At 34.8% G+C, this 6,612-nt stretch overlaps 1 long non-coding RNA gene across 1 annotated transcript; it reads left to right on the plus strand.

Moving 5' to 3' along the window:
- On the plus strand, window positions 2,508-6,171 carry LOC107619186. The gene is made up of 6 exons (XR_001615552.2): window positions 2,508-3,065; window positions 3,754-3,958; window positions 4,592-4,706; window positions 5,548-5,617; window positions 5,713-5,835; window positions 5,973-6,171. It is a non-coding gene; the product is annotated as an uncharacterized LOC107619186 (long non-coding RNA).

The raw sequence follows: 6,612 nt of genomic DNA on the forward strand, positions 1-6,612 counted from the left end.
AGGCATGTCATAGTGATTCCTCCACTTCAGCATATTGTGACAGCAAATTTTTAGATATCCAGTATCAGCAGTAGCAGTAGCAGTAGCAGTAGCAGTAGCAACAGTAGCAGTAGCAGTAGCAGTAGCAGTAGCAGTAGCAGTAGCAGTAGCAGTAGCAGTAGCAATAGCAGTAGTAGTAGCAGTAGTAGTAGTAGTCCTCGCTCTTGATATTCCTTTTAGAGGGTTTGTCCCGCATATCACTAGGAAGATCCGAATCTTTACAAAAGGCTTTATAAAGCTTTCATCTCAATTCATATTTAGTCGCGAGCAATCTACGTTTGTGATCTCGTATATTTCGCTTCTCCGACACGAATCTTTTACTCAGAATCTCCCTCATCTTTTTACAAAAAGCCCACTTATTATTACCCAATTCATTAGAAGCTGCTCATCTGGTCCTTACTTTCCCCTACCTTCCGTAGGCATGTTCGGGGAGTAGTCTGATTGCTAATCTCGATGAAAGAGCAGGTAACTACATAGCTAGCTCGTTTTATTTATTTAATAAAGTAGATCGGGTCCCAATATAGGTGGCTCTTGTGAGCCAGGGATGTAAGCATTAAAATAAAGTATGTAATTAAGTATGAACTTGGGTTTTGTGATGAATTAAGCCTGCGAGCGTTTCACGTATGATATGATTATGCTATGCTATGCTTCTTCCATTTCCTATATTAACTGCTTAATTTACAATTATTCTAATATGCGCGACTAGATATGCGATTCTCGACTTGTGCTACAGGCTCATATGTATACACTTAATATATGGTCTAAAGTATCTAAAGTCAGCTAAATAATAGCGCATGGTTGCTAGCCTTGGTCATGAGGGGCTAGAAGTTGGATTGTTACATACACTCGTCAAAATTCGATATAAAATCTACAGGCAAAGCAGAAAGCCATATCAAGGCAACACCGTCCAAAAAAAGTAGGAAATGAACGATAAAGTATTGGATCAATTGCACCATCCAATAACATCATGGAGAAAAATATGGTAACGTGGATGTTGGGATCGCCGAGTTCGTCATAGGTATTTAGGGTCGTCAACAAAGTAAAATTTTTGGACATCTGGAAGTTCATGACTTCCTTTGAAAAAGGATTTATCCTCTTTGTCGCTTTTGCTGGAGTGACTTTCACCACGATATTGGCCTTTAAGGTATGGTCGTCACGGTTGTTGCCGTTATCAACATTCTTCTAGTCCTTTTCATCACTCTGACCATTTTATTTTTGGTTCAATAGCTCGGTTACTCTCTAGACCTCGGCCCATAATGACTCGTTTATAGCTAACAGTTCGGTCTAAGTGGAAGGAGGAAGAGGTAAATTATGCTCTTCTACCATCGATTAAAACCAGCAAAAGAAGGGGTAAAGGCGAGCAAAAGATGTGATGGTGGGGTTAGATTAAACTCGGCCCCGTAGTAGATGCCAAATAATCTGGTGTGGTGAGCCCTGTAGATGTGTAACTCGTACTGTCTAAGATTGAACTCATTTTCGCATGAGACAAAAGAGGTATACATTGGCTCCAAGAGAACTAGCAACGGTAGGTATCTGCAAAGACACTCCGACGCTCAAGTAAGAGTGAGAGGTGAATACAATGTGTATTTAGATTGAATAATATACCTTTTGTCCTTTAGAATTTCCTCTCTTATAGATGATTTTCATATGAAGTGTGTGACTTTGGTAACTATATTGCGTATTGCCATTTTGAACAGCTTTTTACTTTGTTCCACTATTATGTATCTTATTTATAGGACGTTAGGGACCGAGTTATAAAAAACAGATCAGGTTGTGTATTGTTTAATGAGACAGTAGTTTAGCATTGTATTATGGGCTTGTTTGGGTGAGCTTCTAAGAAAAGATATTTTTTCGAGTTATCTTTTTTTTAAAAATCTTATGAAAAAGTAAAAGTAATTTTATGTTTGGGCATTTCATACAAAAAGATCTTTTTATTTATTAATTATGTTTGGATATAATAATATAAAAGTACTTTTTTGTTTATGTATTACATGAAAAACATCTTTTTTTAAGAAAAAAGATCTTTTAAAAAAGATGTAAATTACAGCTTCTCAAAAAAGATATTTTTTTTTATTTTTCTAGTACTTTTACTTTTACTATTAGAAATTTTTCAAACACTAAAAAATAAAAAAAAAAGATCTTTTTTCATTGAAAAAAATCTTTTTTTTATCAAAATAATGACACCCAAACAAACATATGAAGACAACTTATATGGGATGATAAACTTGTTTTGGGTCCAATTGAAACGGAATATTAAGATCGAAAAATCTTCATAATTTGATCTGATTTTACAACATTACACGTCTCAATCACTCAATTCTTAGCCTATGATTTTCCATTTAATCATGGCATAACCATCTGCAGGATCAGATTGGTAAGTAAAATTAATATAGAATATAATATAATATATACACTACAACAAAAACGGAGGATAGCGGCAATAAATTGGTAGCCGTTTATTATATCACCGCAAATTAACAAAATAGAGGCGGTTATGCTAGTGGTCTGGGCTTCTGCTACAAAAGGCACCAACACCAATTCCCGCAATCAAATCATGAAGAGAGCTAGCGGCCCTAAGTGCCCCCGTGGCCGTCACTCACTCACTCTAACCCTAGGTTCTCTTCGACCACCAACGCAAAACCAACATCGATCATCACCCTCGGCGTCTCCATCAGAACCCCAGAACCACCACTTTCATCATCATCTTCTTCTTCCCTTCTTTCTTTTTCTTCTTCTTCCACCTTCGCCGAACAACCACCGCGAAAACCCTTTCTCTCTTTCTCTTCCCCAGTCTCTTGCCTTCTCTGTCTCGCCGCCGGGGGCTACCATCCTGTACCGTCGCGACCATCTTCTTCCCCTCCTTACAACCTCACATTGTGGCTCTCTAGATGGCCCTTGCCTCCCTCATTCCCAGTCACAGAATCAGAACAGAGCCACTCTAGTTCCAGTGAGTTCAAACGCAGCAGCGACTGGTCACTGCCACTACATCCCTCTCTCCTTTGTTCTTGCTCTGTTCTTTGACTCAGGTTCTCAAATCATCTTTTTTTCTCTGTTTTAGTTAATTTAGTATTAGTTATATGTTGATTCTAGTGTTAATTTGATTTGGTTAGGATTATTTGCTGCTATTAGTTGAGTTTAGGTTAGAATTAGGATTTATTAGAATTAGTGTTAGTTTATACACAGTTAAACATGTTGTTAATAGCTTCTTGAGTTTGAATTTCTGTTTGTTTGGATTAATTGACTGATACTCTGTTGAGCCACTGCGAAATACTGCTGATTTTTCATGTCATTGGTGCTGAATTTTGAATTGGTGTTGCAAAGAATGTTTGTTAATACTATTTTGTGTTGTTTATGCTTTTGCATGCCAAGTGTTCGACAATATGCCAAGTGTTTTAAATATGTTTTAAAAGTCCCAAGATACAACTTCTGCCACTTTTTGTTAGTATCTCTCTTGACTTTATAACTGTTCAGTTGGTTATTAGGGATTGTTATTAGGCCACGTTGATGGCCCTTAGTCTACTATTTTACATATTACAGGACATGTGAAAACACTTTCGCAAGCTGTTGTGTAATATATTTCTAATTGGCACATCGATTGAATTGAATTCTTATAAACACTATCTCAAACTTTACATTTTTTGGTGCTACTATCTGTATTCAGTAATTTGTTTGAGCTTTATTATAGAGTAAATAGATGTATAATCCAATCCGCAGGAGCCAGATGCCACCCTTAGGAACAGAGGATTAGGCCGCCTTGCTTCTTGCTTTGTGAACTCCTTGGCAACATTGAATTACCATGCATGGGGTTTTGGTCTAAGATACAAGTATGGTTTGTTCAAACGACTTATAAGGAAGGATGGTCAAGAGGAAGTTGCTGAAAGCTGGCTCGAAGTATTTACATATATGCATCAATTTGCAGGTGATCCATTTATCATATTTGTGTAAGAAAAATGCATTCACAGTTCTTGAGTTCTTGTAATGGGAGTGTAGTTATTCTTTTACACTATGGGCAGTAAGGTGAGACAAGCTAAATATTTGTATTTATCCATTTATCATATTTGAGTAATGAATGTGGAGTGAATTATAAATAGCTAGATTGGTGTATTTTCTATATAGTTTTCTCTTAATCATTGGAATGATGATGGCATGAGATGCTTTTCTAGGATGTTTTCAGTGAGGACCAAAACTTTTGATGTCCATGTTATCCTTTTGCTATTTTGCTGAGGACATAATAAGTACAAGTTGTGTTCTATTTTTATTGAGTGATACAAATTGGATTAAAGATTGATACATTTTCAATTATCGTAGTCTATAAGTGAAAACCTTTGGGTTTTTTACAGCAGAAAATAAGCCCCTGAGCAGGAGTTAAATATTTAGCTATAATAGTCTCATCTTTCTTGAAGGACATTATGTTGAACAACTTAAATGTAATAGATTCATTGAAGAATGTTATAATAGGATGTTTCCTTTGGCAATATCGAAGATCACATTATGTAGCCTTTGAATATATGAAGCTACTGCATTTCTCATGTTAATCGCTTAATTAATGCAGATCGCGGGCACTATTCTGTGGAAACTGTTACAATTCTGGTGGCCTTGAAAGTTCGCTACAGGGATAGAATTACACTTACCTGGGGAAATCATGAGAGCCATCAAATTACTTAAGTGTATGAATATTTCATTGCATTTTATGTTTCTCACACAACACACTCTGTTATCCATTGTAATTTTTGTGACTGTGTAAAGGTGCATCATATTTAAGGAGAGGTCATAGTATATATTTTGCTTGAAGTTTGTGGTAGATCATGTAGCCTCTATCATTGGCTTAGGCCTTAGGATCAGTAACCTAGTTTTATGTGGGTTTTGAAATTATTCTTCTAATCTTGAATCTTCTCTCTCTTTCTTTCTTTGTCTTTCTCATAATTCTCGTTGGCTGTTTTATTTAGCATTAGGCATTTGTGATGATATTACTATGCAAATTGCAAACATACATAATTGTTGTTATAGATCCCCCTTTAACTCTGGTTAATGTTTTAGTTTCTTCCATTTCTTTATAGAAAGTGTTATAAAAGTATGGGAGAGTATATATAATGCATGTGTGATGCATTTAATTGAGTAACTAAGCATGCTTCACATGGCTTATGCTTGCGGTTTACCTCATTAGTTGATTGATCAAAATGTATAAGGGAAAAGAACAAATAATCTTCGGCTAACTAAACAATTTTATTTTGAAAAATTGTTTATTTATTGATTTACCATTACCTTTGTCATTGGCTTTCTCCTTTCAGTATACCTTATGCTAATAAAGATTAAAAGAATAAGATTATAAATGAATAAGATTTATATAAAAATTACGATTTGTATAAATATTATAGGAATAATATTATTGTGCATTCAATTTTATACTAAAGTCAATTTCGTGCCGCTAATTTGGACTTTCTCATAATTCAATTTTTATTTTATCTTTTTTTTATCTTATAACTAATAATTTCCCCTAATATTTTGCAGACTTTTCTCTTCAATGACTATAGGGACAATCAGGTCACTCTTTGAGGCAAATTTTTTCCTCACCGAATATGTAAGTGTCATGTTTATCATAATCTAGCAGCAAGTTTATAATTATATTTTTGTTTCCTACCAAAAATACTTCATTAACTAATTTTCATTGATTAGGATTTAAGATCAGTCACATTATGTTTGTAAATTCAGCCATCCAGATTTTGCTTTTATAAAGCAGAAAAACCAATGTATACATCAAGGAGAAACTTACCGCCATCGAATATTGACAATAGCAAGGTTAGTATAGAAAAAAAAAAACAATACTAACTTGGTAGTATTTTATAACTAAGTATCAAAAGTCATATATATCACTGACTTAAGTGTGTGTTTGATTGTTTAATTAGACTAAAACATTGTTATTTATCCTTATGCAGATTGTTTACTCAATAGTATCGCATAGATGAATTCCGTGGAAGGACAGAGACAAAATAGAATCCTAGGATTGGACTTATTTTGATTTGAAGCAAACATTTTTTTGAATATCATTATGCAATTCTTAGCAAGAGATTTATTATGTTGATATTTTTATCAAGATATTATTTTGTTTTCCAGTTAATTTTGTTATTTTTGCCACAAATTTTTATTCAATAGATGAAGAATAGATTTATAGCATTAAAAAATCCAAAAAAGGAAAAAAAATTATCTTTAAGATTAAACCAAAAAAATCAGTGTTTTTTACAAGAATTTTTTTAAAAAATTTGTATTGAAAATAGCGGCGGTTTTATAACCGCCGCAAATAGTCATAAATTAAAAAACGTAATAACATTGCGGCGGTTCGTAACCGCCGGTAAAAAATGGACTAAATCCTAATACTTGTATATCGCGGCGGTTTAAAACCGCCGCTAAATGTAGTTGCCACAAAATACTGATTCAGCGGCAGTTATACCAGCGGTTGCTGGAAACCGCCGCAAAACCTAATCCCGGCGCCCATAACCAGGGCGGTCCACTAAACCGCCGGCCTTTGATTTTGCGACGGTTTAAAACCACCGCTAATTGGGAAAAAAAACCGCCGCT

Source organism: Arachis ipaensis, chromosome B01 (assembly GCF_000816755.2).
Source record: "Arachis ipaensis cultivar K30076 chromosome B01, Araip1.1, whole genome shotgun sequence".
NCBI classification, from domain to species: Eukaryota; Viridiplantae; Streptophyta; class Magnoliopsida; order Fabales; family Fabaceae; genus Arachis; species Arachis ipaensis.